The 23,749-nt window shown below is 37.6% G+C and overlaps 1 long non-coding RNA gene across 4 annotated transcripts in view; it reads left to right on the top strand.

The window, feature by feature from the left end:
• The window catches only part of LOC307105846, a 117,206-nt gene that overhangs the window by 74,290 nt on the left and 19,167 nt on the right, over positions 1-23,749 (top strand). For 3 of the 4 annotated variants that reach the window (XR_013814056.1, XR_013814057.1, XR_013814058.1), the window contains exon 8: positions 9,533-9,664. The exons of the other annotated variant lie outside the window; for it this stretch is intronic. This is a non-coding gene — a long non-coding RNA (uncharacterized lncRNA). The remainder of the gene's footprint in view (positions 1-9,532; positions 9,665-23,749) is intronic. 4 annotated transcript variants of the gene reach the window in all.

Raw genomic sequence — 23,749 nt, forward strand, 5'->3', positions numbered from 1 at the left:
GATTTCAACTGCTTTTAAAGTCCCACTTAAGATGATTTTCATTAAAGATTTTGGTAAGTACTCAGAAAAGAACAATAGAGTACATTTGGGAAAAATGCTTTCAGTGAGAGATCTTGAGTTGATTGACTGACTCTGTCTCTCTCACACATACTCAGAATGCTACAGGTGATAGCAAATTTAATCTCTTAAAAATGTGAGTGAATAAAAGTGGAAACCTGGAAGTGACCTGTTTTTCTTTGATCTGTATTAAATATGAATAAATCAGTTTTGGTGAAATTAAGTAAAATAATTTCCTTTTTCTATAAGTAACCACATTTTATGGTTGAATATTAAACTCTGGAAAAAGGGGCAGTTGTGATGGAACTATCAAAATATAAGCTATGTCATATGAAAGGATTGCTTATAGTATATTGATAGTATAAAAATTTCTTTAAAAATCTTTTCCTTATAATTAAAATGTCTAAATTATAATCATCTACGAAGAAACAAATAGTTTTAATCTATTCCATGGTTCTCCATGTGATGTTAATGCTATGTACATTAGTATTGATGCTTGAGTTTAATATTACTTTCACTAGCATTAAAATTGCTAACACCATAGCTTTGGTAATGCATATTTGAATATTTAATCATGTTGCTATAAACAGCTTCTCTAATGCTACATTTTCAGTGAATATGATGGGCCTTCTGTTAAGCCATCTTGCTTTCTATTTTCCTGTTGTGTATACAAAGCAAAGTATTCCCACCTGAGATTTCCCCAAAGTTTCACTTTGGAAACAGAACATGATTTGAAAGATGTTTTCTGTTGCATGTTGCTCAAATCAGGTTTTGCTTTGAATCAAGCCAAATGATGAAAACATGGTCCAGCCTTCTTTCCAGCAGAATGCAATTACCTCTAAGGCCTATAGTAAAAAGACCAACTAATTGAGAACACTTGTCTTTGTTTTCAGTTAGCAAATATTTTTATTAAGAATGCCCATTTTTTGAAATTCAAAAAGGTGGGTTTATTTTTTAATGAACGTAAGAGTTGGAAGCTCTGAAAAGTAAAGCAGGTTATCTTCCTCCTCAAGGGGACATATACTAATGCTATGCTCATGTGAAGTAATACTGAGATACCATAAGCAAACAGTAGATGATTCATGTCAGATGGTTCTCCAATAATGTTAGGGGGGGGGGGGAGCAGCTGATGTATGGGATATTGAAGGCAGATTAAGTTGTTAATGTATATTAGTATATTCTTAATTTCCTTTTAATTGAAAAAGACATATTGACTTTAATTAGAACCATTTCACAGGAACTGTCAATTAGCACATGTCAAACTAGTTAATTCAGAACAGAATTCTTTTAATTAGGGTCTGCTTTCCTTTAACTATGGGGCCAATGAAATCAGCCTTTCCTTATCTAGATTTTAAATGTCTCTAAGACATATAATACAAATGTAGACTCTTATCTATTATTAGAAGCCCATATGGATAACATTAAAATGATGATGCTGGCATTGTTCATGCAGCACAAATCAGAGTCCCTTTATGACTGTTAGGAAAAAAATGGCTTTGAACAAAGACTATTTTAAATACCAGATTTATCCTACTTTAAAGAGACTACAAAATTTATGACATGCATGTTCACATTTAAAGTATTATTTAATACGTCTGCTCAAATAAATGGGCCTATTCAAACGTTTTGTGTGTTCTATCAGCTGAAGACACATAAAACATTGTCAAGCCATACAGCAACGTTTTTTTCCTTAAATGAACTGTAATCAAAAAAGGGAAAACAGACTGAATGATTTTTTTTTTTTGCACAACATAAAAATAGCATTAACTTTCATTGCATCCAAAGATTTAATACTATAGTTGATACAGTGACTAAACCACTAGTAGTGGGCTAATGTGATCTTAGTAATCAGACAGTGTAAAATCTGAAACTTAGCTCTTGCTTAATGTACTGATGTGGAATTGTAGCATTTTAGTTGCAGTTGGTATGAGGACGGACACATACAGTGAGCTTGGGGGGCGGGGCTATATGGTTTTCACCTACAAATAGGTATGCTCAGAATTAAAAGAAGATTTTAAGTGAGATGTAAAGGGAGAATTAATGTGAAATCTAGCCTACTTTATTATGTGAGGTTTAGCCACTATTTTACTGAGTTATACCAAGCAAGTATTCTGAAATTCAATAACAGTAATATTTAATAAGCTAAACTCTGGATTCCACGAGAATTATCTAGAGACGTATTTTATGTACTCTGGTAGTGTTCAGTTCTAAAGTGTGCTGTACTATGACCGTCAGTGGCTGCATTTGTGCCAGTTGAACTAAATGAAGAATTGTAGCAGTCTTTTAATCTTTTAATTTTGTTTAACATAGGCAAAACAACTAGGGCAACAAACAAACAGATGGAAAAACACACAACCAAAAGCTCCTTTGTTTTTATTCCAGAGTTGACCTTTCTCTTCTGAACTATGTCTAGAGGTGCCTTTGCTCTCTACTTTGTGTTTGAGAAGCACAACCTGTATTCAGCATGTCTATATACATATATATATTTTAATCCTCACCCGAGGATATTTTTTCCACTGATTTCTAGAGAGAGTGGAAGGGAGGGAGGAGAGGGAGAAAGAGGGGGCGGGAGAGAGAGACAGAGAAAAAAACCCATCGATGTGAGAGAGACGCATTGATTGGTTGCTTCCACACTATCCCCTACTGGGGCTGGGGAACCTGCACCTGAGGTATGCGCCCTTGACTGGGAATTGAACCTGCAACCCTTCGGTACACGGGCCGACGCTCTAACCATTGAGCAAACTGGCCAGGGTAGCATGTCCATATTTTATTTAGTTCTATATCTTTGAACACTTTTTTAAAAAAATCTTTATTTGTTCAGATTATTACAATTGTTTCTCCTTTTACCCCCCCATATCTCCCCTCCACCCTGTTCCCACCCCGCCTCCTCACCTCCCCGCCGCTGTCCTCATCCATAGTTGTATGATTTTTGTCCAGTCTCTTCCCGTACCCCCCACACAGACACCCCTTTCCCAGAGAATTATCAATCCACTCCCATTCTATGCCCCTGATTCTATTATGTTCATCAGTTTATTCTGTTCCTCAGATTTTTAATTCACTTGACTTTTAGAATCACTTGTTGATAGATATGTATTTGTTGTTCATAATTTTTATCTTTACTTTTTTCTTCTTTTTAAAGAATACCTTTCAGCATTTCATATAATACTGGTTTGGTGTTGATGAACTTCTTTAACTTTTTCTTATCTGTGAAGCTCTTTATCTGCCCTTCAATTCTGAATGATAACTTTGCTGGGTAGAGTAATCTTGGTTGTAGGTTCTTGCTATTCATCACTTTGAATATTTCTTGCCATTCCCATCTGGCCTGCATAGTTTCTGTTGAGAAATCAGCTGGCCTTAACTTGGTTTAATCATCTTGATGGTATAGATGGTGTAGGTTTTATATATTGATGAAAATAGGTATTTAGATAATATGTTTGTGAATGAAAACCACCGTTATTTAATTCTGATGACAGATTAAATTATTAGGAGCTATGATTTGAAATAGTTTTATCCAAATAGGAAAATTCTAGAAATCACTGTAGTGCTTCATTTAAAAGGAAGTAACTTTCAGATTAAATTTTTAATTGCTTGATTTTAAGAGTTAAAATGCAAAATTGTGAAATTATTTTATCCACTTCTAGATCCTTAATATAGTATTGAGATTTTTAGGGACTACATACCACACTCTAAGCATGGTATTACTGTTTATTTTGTGTAGAAGTAACCATCCCCTTCCCCCCCCCTTTTTTTACCTAATGATCAACAGTTGTCTAATATTAATATTATAATTTGGTAAATATAAATTTTTATTATCTTAAGTGATACTGTGTTTAGCTTTTGGAAGTGACAGGGAGATACTTATTGATACTTATTTGTTTCTATTTTTACTTTTGTTGGTTGTCTCAGGTTAGTTTGGTTCGATACCACAAGTATTTATTCATACCTGTTATTTCCAGAAACAGTTAATATTAGACATTATCCTGTTGAACATTAGTTAAAACATTTATTTGTCTTTCTTTTAACTATGAGGAATCTGTTAAAAACTATTAATTCTAGTAGTTTTTGTGTGGAGTCTTTAAAGTTTTCTATGTACAATATCATGTCATCTGCAAATAACTTTACTTCCTTCTTTACAAGTTGGATGCCTTTTATCTCTTCTTGCCCGATCACTGTGGCTAGGACTTCCAGCACAATGTTGACATTCCTGTCTTGTTCCTGATTTTAAGTGAAAGGTCTTTTGACTATTGAGTATGATGTTGGCGGTAGGTTTGCCATATATGGCCTTGATTATATTGAGGTATGATCCCTCTATTATCACTTTGCTGAGCGTTTTTATCTTAAATGGGTGCTGGATTTTATAGAATGTTTTTTCTGCATCCATTGATATGATCATGTGATTTTTATCCTTCATTTTGTTTATGTGATGTATCACGCTTATGTGATGTATCATGCTTGATTTGTGAATATTGTACCAGCCTCGCAACCCCAGGATAAATCCCATTTGGTCATGTTTTATGATCTTTTAAATGTGTTGCTGGATCTGATTTGCTAATATTTTTCTTGAGAATTTCAGCATTTATGTTCATCAGGGATATTGGCCTATAATTTTCTTTCTTTGTTGTGTCTTTATCTGGTTTTGGAATTAGGATAATGCTGGCCTTGTAAAAAGAATTTTAAAGTCTTCCCTCATTTTGAAATTTTTGGAATAGTTTGAGGAGGATAGGTGCTATTTTTTCTTTGGGTGTTTGATAAAATTCACCTGTGAAGCTATTTGGTCCAGGACTTTTGTTTGGTGGGAGTTTTTTGATCACTGCTTCCATTTCATTGGTTGTTATTGGTCTATTCAGGTTTTCTGATTCTCCTGATTCAGTTTTGGAAGGTTGTATATTTCTAGGAATTTGTCCGTTATGCCCAGGTTGTCCAGTTTCTTGGCATATAATTGTTCATAGTGTTTTCTTACAATCCTTTGTATTTCTGTGATGTCAGTTGTTACTTCATCTCTTTCGTTTCTGATTTTATTTATTTGGGTCCTGTCTCTTTGTTTCTTGATGGGCTCATTAGCTAATGAACCTAGCTAAAGGTTCATTAGTCTGTTTATTGTTTCAAAGAACCAGCACTTGGCTTCATTAATCTCTTGCATTATTATTATTATTATTATTATTCTCTATGTCATTTATTTCTGCGCTCATCTTTATTATTCCCTTCCTTCTACATACACTGGGCTTTTCTTGTTGTTCTTTTTCTAGTTCTTTTAGGTGAGATTTTTCTTGCTTCTTGTGTCAGGCATGAAATACCATGAACTCTCCTCTCAGGACTGCTTTTGCTGTGTCCAATAGATTTTCATTTGTTTCCAGGTAAATTTTTATTTATTCCTTTATCTCAATTGTAATCCATTATTGTTTAACTAGAGGCCCAATGCACAAATTCGTGCAAAGACCTTGGCTCCGGCCCCTGCCTGCTACCGCAGCCAGGGGCCTCTGTCGCCTCTGCCATGGCCCCCATCTGCTGTGGCTTTGTCCGGAAGGAAGGACGTCCAGAAGGACATCCGGTCTAATTAGCATATTATACTTTTATTATTACTAGAGGCCTGGTGTACAAAATTCGTGGGGGTGTGTCCCTCAGCCCAGTCTGCACCCTCTCCAATCTGGGACCCCTTGAGGGAAGTCGGACATCCCTCTCACAATCCAGGACTGCTGGCTCCCAACTGCTCGCCTGCCTGCCTTCCTGATTGCCCCTAACCGCTTCTGCCTGCCAGCCTGATCACCCCCCAACCACTCCCCTGCCAGCCTGATTGATGCCTAACTGCTCCCCTGCCAGCCTGTTTGCCCCTAACTGCCCTCCCCTGCAGGTCTGGTCCCCACCAACTGCTCTCCCCTGCAGGCCTAGGTCTTCCCCAATTGCCTTTCCCTGCAGGCCCAGTTGCCCCCAACTTCTCTCCTCTGCTGGCCTGGTCCCCCCCAACTACCCTCCCCTGCAGGCTTGATCACCCCCAACTGCCCTCCCTTACAGGCCTGGTCCCTCCCAACTGCCCTCCCCTGCTGGTCTGATTGCCCACAACTGCCTTCTCTTGCAGGCCTGGTCCCTCCCAACTGCCCTCCCCTGCTGGCCATCTTGTGGGGGCCATCTTGTGTCCACATGGGGGCAGCCATCTTGTGTGTCGGAGTGATGGTCAATTTGCATATTACTCTTTTATTAGATAGGATAGATAACATGCTAGCTAGTCTCCATGCATTTGAATGTTTTGAGTTTTTTATTTTATTTATTTACTTATTTAATTCTTTATTGTCGAAAGTATTACATATGTGTCTTTTTCCTCTCATTGACCTCTGCCAACTTGCTCCTGCCCCCCTCCAGTTGAGTTTTTAAATTGTACTTGATTTCTAGTTTCATGTCATTGTGATCCAAGAAGATGCTTGATATGATTTGTATTCTTGAATTCGTAGGGACTTATTTTGTGTCCTAACATGTGCATCTTTGAAAATGTTCCATGTGCACTTGAGAAGAATGTATATTCTGCTGCTTTCGGATGAAATGTTTTGTAAATATCTATTAAATCCATCTGATCTAGTATGTCATTTAAGGTCACTGTTTCGTTATTCATTTTCTGTGTAGAAGATCTATCCAGTGATGTCAGTGGGGTCGTAAAGTCCCTTATTATGGCTGTATTGCTGTTGATCTCTCCCTTAAAGTCCACCAAGAATTTTTTAAAAAAATATTTAGGTGCTCCTATATTGGCAGCATATACGTTTCCCAGGGTTATATCTTCTTGTTGGATTGATCCTTTAGTATTATATACTGTCCTTTGTCTCTTTTATGGCCTTTGTCTTGAAGTCTGTTTTGTCAGATATAAGTATTGCTACCCCAGCTTTTTTTCATTTCCATTTGCATGGAATATTTTTTCCCATCCCTTCACTTTTTTGGCAAATTGATTCTTTTTTAACTGATTCAATTTGTTACTAATTTAGGAAGAGGCCGAGTAACACTCTAATGACTCATGTGAAATTGCCTGGAATTAAAAAAAATATAGCTTTTAATTTAAAAGTAATGTTCAAAGTAATATTTGGTATAAGTGGTAACTGGTTTGCCAATTTGACATAATCTTATCTTGATTTTTGTTTGTGTTATAAGGTCTCTTCTGGGCTAATTTCTGTAGTAACTTTTTATCGGAACATGAGATTCTTCTAATGTGCAATTAAAGTCTTTGCATTATTGGCAATATACTTTATAGAGAAACTTAGGGGTAAAAATCAGCTCATTTTATTTTGTAGTAAAATCAGAAATAGGAAAAATATGCTAACATGATAATATCTAATGAGGGAAATGTTCCATGCAGATGTCTGTTTTTCTATTAATCCCTAAAATGACTGTGTGCTTTTATTTATATGAGTAACATAAGATACAAACATGTTATTAGGAATATATCCACTTCTAAAAAAGTTAAACACCATATGAGTTTAGAATTTTAATAAATTGTTTTAAAAGTGATTTAAATCTTTAGATAATGTAAGATTTGAGATTTCAACAAAGATATAACATCTATGTATGCTACTTCTGAGAGTTATTTAGGTATTTTTTTCTTGTTCATCTGCATTTAATACAGCTTTTAACATAAGGAAATGAGAACTGGGTCTTGAATGATGAATCTTTTATGGGTACAGAGAAATATTTTCCTTAGTTATTTTTGAAGTCTCCATCTAGGCACACTGGTAATTTTATTTTTATTATAGTATGTAGATAATAGGGTCATATGTTCTCAAGCTATCACAGAGGGCATGTTAAAGGAAAAGAGAAAACATAATTTTTGTTTTTGCTGTTGTCATTAGGAATTTTCATATTTTCTTTGTACATTGGGCACCTTTTCATGTTTATTGTACTATGCTGATAGTAATGTCAGATTTCATTAAGCTAACACCAAGTTAGTGAACATGAAAAGCAGAATATTTTGCTATTAGTATTGTTCTAGATTTTTGTCCTTTAAGTACTGACTTTTTATGGGTTATAATTTATTTTACAATGTGAATTCTTTAGGAAGATGTACTAGTGTTTTGTCTTAAGCTACATTAGGCTGCTAACATAAATTTGAACCTATCCCTTCACTATTAGTAAATATGTTGTGGAACTGATACAAATGATTACAAGCAATTCTTACATTCTGTACTTTCACATTTTATATTGAATACTAGAGGCCCGTTGCACGATATTTGTGCAAGAATAGGCCTTCCTTCCACTGGCTTCACTTCCAGCTGCCTGGGAGCTGGCAAGTCCTCGCTTCTGTCCAGAGCACTGCTCCTGTAGCTCCCTCCTCCCCCCCTCCCTCTCATAGCAGGCATCCCGCCCCTCCCGGCCACTCCGTGCCTGCATATGCAAATTAACCCACCATCTTTGTTGGGTTAATTTGCATACTCACTCTGATTGGCTGTGGGCATAGCAGAGGTATGGTCAGTTTACATGTTTGCCTATTTTTAGGTAAGATATGTCAGTGAATTCACAGCTTTGGTGAGGGGTGGAGAGAGACATATCTATATATATAAAAGGCTAAGCGACTGGCCGTCTGACTGGTAGCTATGACACGCAATGACCATCAGGGGCAGACGCTCAACTCATGAGCTGCCAAGCTGTGGTGACTTGGGAGCAGCAGTTCTCGGGTGACGCACCCTGGAACCAGAGAGGAGGGAGCCCGATTCCGGGGTGCGTCACCCAAGGACTGCCCTCTCACAATCCAGGACCCCTTGGGGAATGTCGGAGAGCCAGTTTGGGCCAATCCCCAGAGGCCAGGCTGAGGGACCCCACCTGCTGGAGGGACCCTGCTCACTCCGCCGACGCCCTTTTAGCCGAGGCGCCACCCCAGGTGCAGCCGGCCGGGGGAGGGACTGCGGGAGGTTGGCTCCAGGGTGTGTCCAGCCCATCTCGCCCAGTCCTGCCCCACCGGCCACCTTCTAATTAATTTCCTTTCAATGTGAACGAATCCACACACACACACATATATATTGTTTCAGCCTTTTACATGGGTATTAGCATCCTTCAGTTTTAGAATTAAGAAAAATGAATAATAAAGTTGCACTGCTAGTTATACACATTTTACACTAACCCTATCAGACTTCATAGTACTCTAGACTTGAATGTACAATTAGAGAGACAGGGAATGTGGGTATGGGAAATTGGAAAGATGAAACAGGGAAAGACATGGAGAAGATGAATACTCTTGGCTTTTGATAATTAATTTATAGAATTAACTTACTTTTCTCTTAAGTCTTGAACTTATGGTTATTATTGGAATTAATTTAAGCATAGTTACCAATATAATGGAATAAATTATTTAAGACTGGGTATCTTGTTAGTTATTGAATATATTGATTAACTCTAAGTAGGTCATCATGTAGTTTATAAATCTTAATGCCTTATCACTTATACATATGCTTGATATTTAAAAAATTAAACCCATGTTTTTTTGCTTTGATTTTTCTTTGTTCCCTAGGATTAATGGGAAAAACATGAACTTCACAATGAATTTCTCCTAAAATGTTGATTTACAATTTACTTTCTCAAGATTCATTTTGAATTACAGAAATCATCTACTGTAAACTCCTACAGAAGGATTTCAAAATGAGTAAGTCAACCTTCTGAATTTTCAGAGGTACTTGACTGAAATTAATAGATATTATGTTAGTTGCTGCTAATGTATTAGGAATTATTCTTCAAAGAGTACACTTAAACACTAAGCTCAGTGTCATTTGGTGAGGGGTGGGTTGAGGCATATATACACAATTATTTATAAGCCTTATGGGACTGCTTGCCAGTTTTCATTTATTTTGATAAGCACCAGGATCAACTTAATTAAAAAAAAAAGATAATGCCAGGCTTAAATTTTTGGCAAATATATGTTAGTGGATGTGGCATAGTTTTTTGTAATGGAATGTGAGATAGAAGTCAAACATGTTGTCTGTTGTATAACACTGCCTATAGTTAACAATATATTATTATGCACAAAATATGTTAAGAGGGTAGATCTCATGTTATGGAGAGAGAGGAAAGGAGAGGGAAAAGGAGAAGAAGAGAGAGAGAGAGAGAGAGAGAGAGAGAGAGAGAGAGAGAGAGAGAGAGAGAGAACACTGACATGAGAGACATTGATTGGTTGCCTCCTGTATGCATCCCCAGGGATCAAATCCACAACCTAGGTATGTGCCCGAATCGGGAATTGAATCTGCAACCTTTTTAGTGTATGGAACAATGCTCCAACTAACTGAGCCACCCAGCTAGGGCTCTGTGTCACTTTATACCAGGCAATGTTCCAGGCTCTGGAGATATAATATAGTCAGTGAGATGAAGTCTCAATCCTCATGGATCTTACATTGCAACAGATGAATAAATGTATATTTGATTTGTTATGGGGGGGAAAGCGGATGCAGGGGATAGAAAAGAACAGAGTATGTTACTTTGGAAAGGGTAGTCAAGGAAGTTTTCTCAACAGGGGTGATATTTAACTAGGAATATGAATGAAGTGTGGGGAACAAATATGTCAGTTTCAGGGCAGTATGTGCCTGGCAGGAAGATGAGTTAAGTGTAAAGGCATATGCTTGGTGTGTTCAAGGATCATCAAGAAGCACAGTGGATGGAGGGGAGAGTGGTAGGAAATGAGGGTAAGACTGGCTGATAGACCACAATGAAGTAATAGGATTTTATTCTAAATGTCATCACACTTAGAGACTTGAGAGCAGAGAGGCAATATGGACTCATTTCACTCAAGAAATACTTTCTTATATAAAAGCAGAGCTGCAAAGTATCAGGAGAAGGCTTAGGCACTTACCCAGTTGCATTTATTAATATAAAGAGTGTAGTAGGAATGGGACGTGGTTGTTCAAGGACAGCTTGCACTATTGTACCTTTGGAAGAGTACACAGTACCGTGATGGGATAGGTGATTGTTTTCCTAGAAAGAGTTCATTGATTAGCTCTTTCAGAGGCGATTAGAAGTGAAGTCAGTGGTGGCTAACCAGCAAATATTTTTGTATAAGACATTGGGTAGATGCTTTTGAAAATGTTAGCCTGTGCAGGTATTTGTCCCCATTTTACAGAGAAGAAAACTGAACCTCAGAGGTCCTATTGTGCCACAGCTGCTGGAAGCACTTGGCTAATTATCAGAATACTCACACTAAAGTACACACTTTGCCTGAATTATTGGGGTAATTGCAATAGTGTAGATCTAGGTATTAATCATGATTAACTAGGCAATTAAATATCTAAGAATATACTAAAGGGGTAATTGAAAAGACTTATCTTCTATTTTAAAACACACACTTTCTAATTATTTTCTGGAAATTAAAGGACTACGTGGTTATTTTTTAAAAATGAGAAAATATAATTTTACACACACACACACACACACATACATACACGCACACACACACATTGTGACAACTTCTGCTTCTTCTTTGTTAATGCCTCAAACCTATACTTTTTATGATATAAGCCAATAAATTCTGGTTGTATTGTTATTGTATTTATTTAAATAGTTGAAGAATGAATGAGTTTTAATCACTTTGTTCTTGAAAACCAGTTTGGGAAACTTAGTAAATGTGTTTGATAGCTGAGTTTATCAAGTAAAATTGTTACAGAGGTCATCTGAAGGGCTTATTTCTTCAGATGATCTCTGTAGTCCAAGTAGTAGTGATTCAGAGTCTTATGCTCTTGTGGCCTATCTGTAGAGCATATTATCAAATTCAATATTTATTTGGTATAATTCATCTAAAGAAAGTAAATAAAACAAAATGATTCCCCATCCCTTGATAACCTCCTTGCCTACAGCAGACTATGGAAATGTATCTCAGTCTACAATGTCAGATGTTCAAAGTATGCTTTTTGTTATTTTTTTTATAACTCAGTTTCTGTTTTTGAACCCATATTCTGCACAGATGGCTGAAATTGTAATGTTAGTGAGGGATCTCTTACCCTTTCCTAGTGCTCTGTTAATTCTTGGGTGGAGGTGGTGGGTCCTAATAGACATCTCCATCTTTCCATAGTGGTGGCATCTGTTGAAATATTCATCCTTCATTTTGTTTCTGAAGTTAGTTGGTCATCACCCATTGCTGCTGACTTAGCCTACATTCTCATCCGCAAGGTTTTAGCTGGCAGAGCAATTCTCCCTGCAATTTTCATGCTATTGATTAGAGTGCGATCTTTCTCTGGTCCCCAAACTCTAATAAGACCATGGAGAATTCTCTGAGAGTGCTACTTGTCTAAGTCTCTTTGGGGCTGGATGGGGCCTGGGGAATGCAATGAGGCTAATAACCTTGTTTGCCTCTCACAGTATCCATCCAGTTCTGTGTGATCTTCCTGCCTCCTGTGTCTAGGACATGGGATGCAGATTGCCTCTGTTCTTTTGTAAAAACAGTCTATCTATTGTTCCTTTGATTCTTCTTTTCCTTCTTCCAGGGAATTTTCTTCAAGTCTGGGAGACGAGAAAGTCTTTTTTTTTTTTTTTTAAGATGTTTTAAATCTGTGTTCTTTGCCAGATGCTGTAAATCCATAGGCTGAATTTGACCTACAGAAGTGCTTTTTGCTTGGGAATTATTTCAAAAATTTGGAAAGTTCATATAAAAAGCTTAATTTCTAGATTTCTCGTTTAAAGAAATAAGTATCACTCAAAGCACTTTTAATTCTATTATCTCATTTTTATATGTTTTTATTGATTTCAGAGAGAGGAAGGGAGAAGGAGAGAAGATAGAAACATCAATGATGACAGAGAATCATTGATCAGCTGCCTCCTGCATGCCCCCCACTGGGGATAGAGCCTGCAACCCAGGCATGTGCCTGACTGGAATTGAATCGTGACCTCCTGGTTCATGAGTCTGTGCTCAACCCTGAGCCCTATGGGCTGGACAGATTTCTTTCTTTTTTCTCTTTTTTTAAATTGAAAAATAAAATAATTATTTTTCTTTTATATATATATATATATTTTTTTTCTTTATTGATTAAGGTATTATATATGTGTCCTTATCCCACCATTGGCCCCCCCCAATCCCCTCACTCATGCTCTCACCCCCCGGTTGTCTGTGTCCATTTATTAAGCCTATATGCATGCATACAAGTCCTTTGGTTGATCTCTCCCCCTTACCCGCCTCTCCCCTATCTTCCCTTTGAGGTTTGATGGTCTGATCGATGTTTCTCTGTCTCTGGATCTGTTTTTGTTCATCAGTTTATGTTATTCATTATATTCTGCAAATGAGTGAGATCATGTGATATTTATCTTTCTCTGACTGGCATATTTCACTTAGCATAATGCTCTTCAGTTCCATCCATGCTATTGCAAATGGTAAGAATTCCTTCTTTTTTACTGCAGTGTAGTATTCCATTGTGTAGATGTACCATCATTTTTTAATCCACTCATCTGCTGATGGGCACTTAGGCTGTTTCCAAATCTTAGCTATTATAAATTGTGCTGCTATGAACATAGGGGTACATATATCCTCTCTGATTGGTGTTTCTAGTTTCTTGGGATATATTCCTAAAAGTGGGATCACTGGGTCAAACGGGAGTTCCATTTTTAGTTTTTTGAGAAACTCCATACTGTTCCCCACAGTGGCTGCACCAGTCTGCATTCCCACCAGCAGTGCACGAGAGTGCCTTTTTCTCCGCATCCTCGCCAACACTTGTTATTTGTTGATGATAGCCATTCTGACAGGTGTGAGATGGTACCGTATTGTTGTTTTGATTTGGGCAGATTTCTTTTTGGGAAAAAGTGATCTGACAACACTGGAACCAAATTTCCGTATGGTAAAAGTCAACTGGAGCTTCATAGTGGCTCCTTACAGGGTTTGCTCTCTCTTGTCCCCACATTCTCTTTTGTTTACTCTGCTTCCATTTTCTGAAACAGATTTTTAGAGTTGATATTTATACCTTAAATGTTTGGTAGAAATTGTAAGTGAAGCCATCTAGACTTGGAGTTTTCTTTGTGGTAAAATTTTAAATATGTAGAACTACTCAGCTTTGGTAATTTATTTCTTTCAGGTAATTTGTCCATTTCATCTAAATTTCCAAATTTACTAGCATAAAATAATTCATGATTTTATCTTTCTATTGTCTTTTGTTTATAATATCTATGGTGATTTCTTCTTTTCCATTTTTGTTCTTGGTAATTTTTTTTCTTGACCAGTTCTAGCTAGTTTATCAATTTTATCAGTCTTTTCAAAGAGCTGGCTTTTTATTTCATTGCTTGGACAACACCCAACTACCTGAGCCACAATGACCAGGTCCCAAATTTTTTACAGAACATTAATGTCCTATCACAGGTTAAGAGGTTTATTAAAAGAGTTCCATTGTTAAATAAGTTTGACAAACATTGCTTCCTATATCTTTCTATTGAATATTCACTATGCACATAAAGGTTCTAAGAAATTTTTAGTAACGAAATCTATTTGATTTTGTTTGTCTCATCACTTCCCACACTTTGTTGACTAGACTCCTAACCACTTTCTACTCATGAACTCCTCCGGACATCTCTTGAGACATGAGTGTTCCAGAGAACACAGTTTTGGAAATGCAGCCTACTTAAGGTGAAAACTATCCTTCAATTACATTGTAGCTATATTTGGCCTATCCTAATATATAAAAAGCCAGGGACCATGATGACCTAAATGACCAGACAGATGACCGAACAGCAGGCTGCATGGGGCAACCAGGCCAGCAGGGGCAATGGGGTTAGCGAGGGACGACTAAAAAACTGAACAGCAGGCTGTGTGGGGCAACCAGGCTGGCAGGGGGGGCAGTTGGGGGCGACCTGACCGGCAGGGGGGGCAGTTAGGGGCAATCAGGCTGGCAAGCAAAGGCAGTTAGGGGTGATCAGGCTGGCAGGGAGGGCAGTTTAGGGGCAATCAGGCAGGCAGGTGAGCACTTAGGAGCCAGCAGTCCCAGATTGTGAGAGGAATGTCCGACTGCTGGTTTAGGCCCCATCCCCAGGATCTGGCCTAAACCAGCAATCAGACATCCCCTGAGGGGTCCCAATTTGGAGAGGGTGCAGGCTGGGCTAAGGGGACCCCCCCTCCCCAGGCATGAATTTTGTGCACCGGGCCTCTAATAGAGTTATAAATGTTAAAAGTTGGTTGAGAGTATGGAAATATTTGGCCAAGTGTAGACTCTATTCAAATCAAATTAGTAATTTTGAGTTACAAGTTTTTAGAGCAACTTTCTTTCTCCAAATGCATTATAAAATGTGTTTCAATGTATTATAAAGCTCAATATTATAAAGCATTTTAGAGCACTCTTATAAAAAACACACCTTTTGATGTGTGGAGTGTAAATGAACCAGAAACACATGAAATAAATTGTTTTTGAAATATACCTGTGTACAAATTTTGAGAAATGGCTTAAAATGTGTTTTGTCCAAATGTGTTTTGGGTTTTGCTAAATTAAGACATTAAAAAGTTTAGGATATATATGATCCTCATGAAAAGTCATCCATTCCTAACTTAAAATTCTAGAAATGAATTATAAAATGAATATTTGTGTTTAGAAGGTGCTTAACGGATCTTGACATACTGCAAACAAGTTTTTTGAGGTTATTAAAGTTTATTCACAACCATTCTTGATAGTCTATCAAAACTATCTACTGTTGGTAGAATCTTATATAATGAGGTAGGTCATCATTTTGTGGCTTGTAAATATTTACTTATTTACCATGTTGAAAAATGTGTTGATTCTGCTTTGCTGAAGCATCTTACTTAAAAGATTTGTTATCTAATTTAATAAAAAACAAACATGGAAGGAAAAAGTCAGCCACCCTATATGCCCTCATTGTAGCAGTTGAAAATAATATCCTTTTGAAAGTTTTTAGTATGTTAGTAGTTTTAGAAACAGACTCGTTAAGTATTGAAAAACTTAAGACCTGCTAAGAAACTGATAGTAGTAACCACTTATTGAGTTTGCTTTGGGCAAGCTCAGGAATTTACAGAACTTGCTGTGTATTTTAGCAAGGACACCTTTAACCCTAATCTATGAAATCCAGTCATGTTGAATTGTATTATTGATGCAGTGTGCTCAGGGAAAATGCAGTTTCTCTGCTGAATGTGAGTGAAAGCACTTGATTATTTGTAAAGCATATGGCTGTCTCTTCCATGTTGGTTGTTATCTATGATACTTGCTGAAGGTTTTCTAAAGACTTAATTGGGAAAAGGAAATGATGAGTGTTATATAGTTAAAAAGACTTTCTTTTAGAGAGTGTTCCATAGGAAAAGAAAAATAGTTCTACATTATTTTTATTTATTATTGCTTTTATATAGGAGAAAACAACTTTCAAATTAGATTAATTCAAAGCAAAGTGATAGAGAAGTAGATGTATTATATGAAATAAGGAAGTGAATTGAATAAGGAATCAAAGAAATCAGAAGCAGCAGGGTGGGTAACATCTACTTTGTTTCCATTACCCAGAAATACTATGTGTACACCAGCAAAAACACTTTAGAAAGTTTGTCAATCCACTAGGGTAAAATAAGCCAGTAAAGGTTAAGATCATGCTTCTGACTTGCACCTAATTGTCATCTTAAATCTTGCTTTGAAATGAAGCATTAGGAATGAAGAGGTTACTGTCGAAGGGGTTTTCAAATAGTGCTTTAAATATAATGAAGGTGGTCAGGGAATGCCTCCTGAGAAGGGGCTGTTGAGCTATGACTTGAAGATTGGGGAGTGAGCCCTTCAGGTACATGGGAAGGAGGTTCCCAGGCAAAGGGCACAGTGGATGCACATGAGCATACCTGGCAGGTTGGAGGGACATCATGTTGGCCAATGTGGCCACAGAAACAAAGGAGTTACCATCATTTATTCTTAGTCTTCTCTATATTCTAGGTACTTTTATACAAACCTGACTCAAAATAAGGAAAATTGGAGAAAAAATGTTTGTTTTTGTCAAAGTGGGTTTCAAACTTTATATATATACTAGAGGTCCAGTGCATGAAATTCCTGCACAGAGGGGGGTTCCTCAGCCTGGCCTGCACCCTCTCCAATATGGGACCCCTCAGGGGATGTCTGACTGCCGGTTTAGGCCTGATCCTTGTGGACAGACATCCCTCTCGCAATCTGGGATGACTGGCTCCTAACCACTCGCCTGCCTGCTGGCCTGATCACCCCTACCTTGCCCCCATGCTGGCCTGGTCGCCCCTACCTTGCCCCCCTTCTGGCCTGATCTCACCACCAACTGCCCTCCCCTGCCGGCCTGATCTGGCCCCCAACTGCCCTCCCCTGCCAGCCTGATCTCACCCCCAATTGCCATCTCCTGCCAGCCTGATCACCCCTAACTGCCTCTGCCTCAGCCCCCACCATCATGTCTTTGTCCAGAAGGAAGTTGGACGTCTGGAAGATGGCTGGTAGACGCGGTCTAATGAGCATATTACCCTTTTATTAGTATAGATAGATTATATAGGATAGGATTGCTTAAATGGAGGAGGGAGGAAAGCCTTTTTTAGCAGGAGGAGATGCTCTTGGTAGACAAAAACACATAATCCCTATATCTGGACTGATAGCCAGCCATATGCACTATACTGCCAAACCGGTCATTAAAAAATTGAATCACTTTCTTACACCTTACACCAAACAGCTGTTGCCCTTAAAATCCCTCCTCAGCCCGCCCCCACCTTAGGTTCTGCCTTCGCAGTTAACCCAGAGTAGGTTCTGATTGGTTGGTTTCTGTGCCAGTCAGCATCAAAAGCTCCACCTCCTAGGCAGCCATTGGCTCCTCACAGTTCACCTAGATTTGGTTCTGATTGGTTGGTTTCTATGCCAGTTAGCATGTCCAGGCCTATCTCAGGGCCTGATCATATTGGCGGGGCTGATCAGCAGCCACCCCAGGCTGCTGGCAAGCGGGCTGAACTGCTGACCTCTGGGAGAGAGAGAGTGCCTTGCCAGCAACCGCTGCCTCTGCTGATCAGCCCCGCCTCTCTCTCTCTCTGAGAGGTCAGCAGTTCAGCCCACTTGCCTGCTATGTGTGCAGCCTGGCGTTCAGTTGAGCCTTTGGTCGTTTTCAATGTTATGACCCTGGATCTTTATATATATAGACATTCACAAGAGCCACATGACTTGAAGTCTATTTATTCAATTCCTCTGATTTTTCCAATTTTTATGCCTTTTACTTATTCTCATCTGATTGCTATGGCTAGAACTTCCAGTAATATATTGAATAAGGTATAAAAGCAGACATCCTGGTCTTGTTCCTGATCTTAAGGGAAATGCTAGTAGTTTTTGCCCATTGAGTATGAGGTTGGCTGTGGTTTTGTCATATATGGCCTTTATGGTGTTAAGGTATCTTCTTTTTATTCCTCATTTGCTGAAAGTTTTTATCAGAAATGGATGTTGGAATTTATCAAATATTTTTTCTGCATCGATTAATATGACCATGTGATTTTTATCCTTCATTTTTTTTATGTGGTGTATCACGTATTGATTTGCAGATATTGTATCAACCTTGCATCCCTGGACTAAATCCCATTTGATGATGGTGTATGATCTTTTCCATGTACTGATGAATCCGGTTTGCTATTTTGTTTAGGATTTTAACACCTATGTTCATTAGGGTTATTGGCCTATAATTTTCTTTCTTTGTTGTGTCTTTATCTGGTTTTGGAATTAGGATAATGTTGGCCTCATAAAATGACTTTGAGAGTCTTCCCTCCTCTTGCATTTTTTTTGGGAATAGTTTGAGGAACATAGGTGTTAGTTCTTCTTTGAAAGTTGAGTAAAATTCGCCTATGAAACCATCTGGTCCAGGACTTTTGTTTGCTGGGAGTTTCTTGATTACTGCTTTGATTTCATGTGAGTTTCAAACTTTTAAAAGCATTGTTTGGAAACCAATCTCAAATATCAATAAATAAAAATGATGTTTCAGCTCAAAAAATGATAGGGACATGTCAAAAACTCACAGGAATCAGAATAAAGAAGTTTCCACTGGCCAAATCAGAGACATTTTGAGCTTCAAAATAATGAGGTCAATAAGTTTTAATTCATTAAATTAAAAAATTCTTGAGTCCACACTTAAACAAATACTAGTATAATGGAATAGAATACCAACCATTAAGTGTGAGAGAAGTGGTAAATGCAACCATTTTAACTATCATACAAGAATCATCGGTGGAAGGTAAAACCAGTGGGTGAGAATCTATTGAGGACAGAGATATTTATAGTCTTAGAAGTATCTCTCCATGAGTTACTCTTTAATTACAAAGAAAAATAGGAACTTTACTATGGAATAACCTGGTAGACACCCCCTTAACTATTTAAGTAAAGTTAATATTGTCAATAATTGGGCAAACCAATCATGTGCTTCCTGATGCAACACATCAAAAAGAACACAACATTGCTTATATAATATACTACCAAAAATGTATGAGGGAATATTATAGAAACCTAAACTGGGGAATTTTAATACAGGAAATTGCTGGTACTATTCATAAATATTAATGTTGTGAAAGACAGAGGAAGGCTGATTCTGGAGCAGAAAAACAAAAGTTGCTATAAAGGGCGTTTGGGGGACAATTAGCACAATTTTTTAAAAATGTATTTTTATTGATTTTTAGAGAGGAAGGGAAAGGGAGAGAGACATAGAAACATCAATGATGAGAGAGAATCACCAATCGGCTGCCCCCTGCATGCCCCCCACTGGGTATCGAGCCCGCAACCCAGGCATGTGCCCTTGGCCGGAATCAAACCCGGGACCCCTCAGTCCGCAGGCCAATGCTCCATCCACTAAGCCAAACCGGCCAGGGCTAATTAGCACAATTTAAATTCATTTCTAGATCAGATAATAGCATCATGTAGGTATTAAATTTATGTAAGTGACCATCCTTGTTCTTGGAAAAGCCTTACTGAAATATTTAGAGGTAATGGAACATGGTGTTTATAGCTTTCAAACAATTTAGAAAATATAAGATATATTAGTATATAAAGAGAGAAAGAAAAAGAGGAAAGAGAGAAGGGGGGTGGCAGGAAAGAATGATAAAGCAGTTATGGCAAAATGTTAATCTAGGTCAAGCACAAACAGGAGTGCTTTATACTAAGCTTGCAACTTTTTTGTAAGTTTAAAATGATTTCAAAATAAAAAATTATAAAAAAAAGTGATGGTGTGCTGGAGTACATTCTATTTGGTATCCCCCTTCACTCATTTTCTTCTGAAAAGGTCCCCTGATGTGCTCCTGAATACAGTTTGAAAATCCCTACACTAAAGTGATCTTTTCTTCCAGCAAAGAAAGGGGAGAGAGCAAATAGTTATACATATACTAATCGTTTTATATAGAGAAGGGGATGTCTTATATTACACTAGCTGTAAGAAGAGACAAGTTACCTTTTAAAATATTACTAATGTGCAGATATAGTTGGTAAATATAGGTAGACACTTAAAAGAACATGTGGATAAAATTAGGCACTGGGGCAAAGTCTGTATTTGCCCCCAGGGTTTGTGGAATTCTAAGAGAGACTGCCCGTAGGTAGTATGAAGGAACTTATTTAGGTAACTGCAATAAAGCTTACTTTTTATTTAGGTTTATTTGTGCAACCAGAATGAAGCATAGGCAGGAGTGAAGTTGGAAATCTTAGTGTAAGTTGATAATCATGATAAGGTTGGCTGCTATCACTAGAAAGGCAAGATCATAGTGAACTTTAAGAGAGCAGATGATTAAAAAAACGATTCAGGATCGACAAGAGAACAGTCAGAGGAACAATGTTAAAAGCATCATCCTGTGGCGCCTTTAACAGTTGTACTGAGTCAGTGCCATCTATAGACTTCTTGGAAATGGCACCCATAATGTCAGAGAGGAACCAACCTGAGGGTCATTTCCCTGTGTTTCCCGGAGTTAACATAATAATCCCTATGCAGTATAGTACTTCAAAAAGAACAGAACTGGAAGGTCTAGAAAATATTGTACAGTACCAAAATTATGAAATTATTATCAGCATGTGAATAGCCTATAGGTTGTTTTAGTTTGGCTGCAAGGGAATTCTAGTGTCCTTAAAGGAAAAACAACCAACAAAGGAAACAAAATAAGTCATCATCTTCTGATCTAATTTGTGAGTTAAATACTAAGTGATGAGATATAACAAAGTTTAGTATATAAGACGTGAAAGAACACTGTTTTCAGAACTGCCACAATGTATCAGAAATTACATGGAGTAGTTTTGGTGTGGAGAGCAGGTAAAGAATGAAAGCATCTATCAAGATGAAGAAGAGCAGTAATGCTTGCAATGAACCAATGATCGGATGTACAGAACATGTGGTTTCTTGGCAGTTTGGAAAACAAATGCAAAATGACTTCTCATGGACAAAGATGCTGTAGGAGTAAAAAGGACAATTACTGTAAAAATGACCCTTTCTTAGAGATTAGGGAAAATGTAAATTAAACAAAGAGATGTTGAATGGAAAAGGATCTGTAATTTGAACATTGGTAGGCCTGGTGTGAAAGTAGGTAGAACTAAATCAAGGGGGAAAGCATGTTGACAAAAGGAACTGTAATTGTAGGCAATATATAGACAGGGTGCTTTGTAAAGCTCTGCCACAGAACAGCAATAAAACATCAGTGGTAGTTGGAACAAAAGAGTAGAAGAATGGATAATTTAATGACCACTTATAATAGTTATTACTCTGTAAAATATGATAAGAAGGGCAACCAAATCCAGTGCTCCAGGGCACAAGGTGGTTGGCTAAAGGAATTAGGAAGAAGTATTATTTCAGTTGGTGTAGCTGGCTTAGCTGCTCAGGTACCCCCTTTCCCCCCAGGTATTAGCTACTGCTGTCTGCAGAACTCTGACACGGAGAGCTCAATGGTCTGCTGGTCTTTAGAACACACTGTATTTTAATGATCATAATAAATGCTTAGGAAATACGTAGCAAATACAGAGATATTGGTGTTTCAGTAGAAATTAATGACCACATCTGTCTTTTGATTGGTGTTTTCATTTAAATCATCAGGCCTAGTGATAAGTTCCCAGTCACAGATTTTATTAAAAAGACTGACTATGTATTATATCTGACATTTTTTATTCTTATAATAGACTAGGTTTTAAACACTGGAACCACAGTTCTGCCCAATGAAATACATAGTTGCTCTGGCAAGCAATAATAACAAATAAGATGTGGTGTTTTTATTTTATAAAATAGTGTGCACACATACAGTGCACGCAAGGTTCCAGAATACAAAGCTGATTTAACGGCAATCAAATTTTAGTAGAATTTACTTGATTGTAACATCTTCCTTTTAGGCTGGAACATGGTATATTACAGAATATCAGACAAATCACTCATTCTGGGAACAAAGACTTTTGAAAACTGTCAGCTCACTGACAGTTATGATGAGCATTTATTTCAGGCTTATAAAACATATTAATCAAACTTGTTCAGAAGTGGTGGTCCAAAGAGGGTTATTTTATTTTTGAGAGATACTTTAAATAACTGAGGAGCACTGGTAACATATTCTTCATGAATAAAAAACTACAATGTTATCTTCCCCTCACCCCCCAAAAAATGAGTAAATGCTTTTCTCAGGCTTAAAGAATGAGCATAACGCAGGAATCTGTTTATTACAAGACTATTTGCAAAAGACCTATGCACCATTCATTGAACCTTGAAAAACACTTGAAAATATGGGTTGCATTTGCAAACTTCAGTGTATGACATAGAAATCTGGCAAGCTGCCTGGCTTCTACTTAAAGGATTGTCATTCTGGGAAAAATAAATTTCTCTAACTAGACAAAAGTCAATGTTTTCATGTTTTACTGCAATCAAACTGATAGAGCTGACAATTTAATGTCTCAACACTTAAAATATCTGTGGATAATCAGTTACCTCAATCAATCATAAACACAAATCCTTCTATTTTTGAAGCTTGTGTGTCTGTGACTAAGATATAAAACAGTTTGCCGAGCCCCTTCCCCCACAACACCTCATCATCTATCCACCACCACCCTCCCAATATTCCTGATTTGTTTTTAGCTATGCAGATATTTATACACACTATGCATCTGGAAATAACTTTGAACAACTCAAGTGTGATCAAATTTAGAAACTTTTCTTTCACTGTCCTGTTTTATTTAATTTTTATGGAGAGTTTATAGACGGTCTGCCTGTCAGGGAAATGTGGAAGTGCTCTGGCATTCCAGCTGAAGACATCATTACGAGTGAAAAAATGCTCAAGGCTTTTTCAAAGTGGGTGCTGAAACATACATTTCCTTTCTCTGACTCGAGGGGATGCTGGTAGCTACCCCAAACAGACAGGTATTTTGGGGTCAAATGGTGTAGTGCTGGCCCCTTAGGATTTCCTGGCAAGCACACCGAATGGCTTACTTCTGGAAACTAATCATAATGATGAGGATGATAAAGCAAGGGAGGCAGTGACAACAACATAAAAAGCTGCCTGAGGAATTGGATTCCAGGTAGCTCTAGATTTGGCAGAGCTGACAGGTTCAGCTCCCTAAGCTTTGGTATTGATAATGACGGGAAACTTCAGACAATTTTAGAAATCTGTTTCCATTAAGATATGTACCAGGGCGTTTCTGCAACTGTGAGAACAAGTTTACTGAGGCTCACCATCCTCCTTTTAACATGATAAGAATTGATGTGAGTGGCTTGCAGATAATTACTGTGAACATTCAATAAGCCAGATTCCTTATTTGAAATATTCTTTATATAAAAATATATATTTATGTATGGTGTATATGCATGCATATGT

Source organism: Cnephaeus nilssonii (genome assembly GCF_951640355.1).
Source record: "Cnephaeus nilssonii genome assembly, chromosome: 2".
In the NCBI taxonomy this organism is placed as follows: Eukaryota; Metazoa; Chordata; class Mammalia; order Chiroptera; family Vespertilionidae; genus Cnephaeus; species Cnephaeus nilssonii.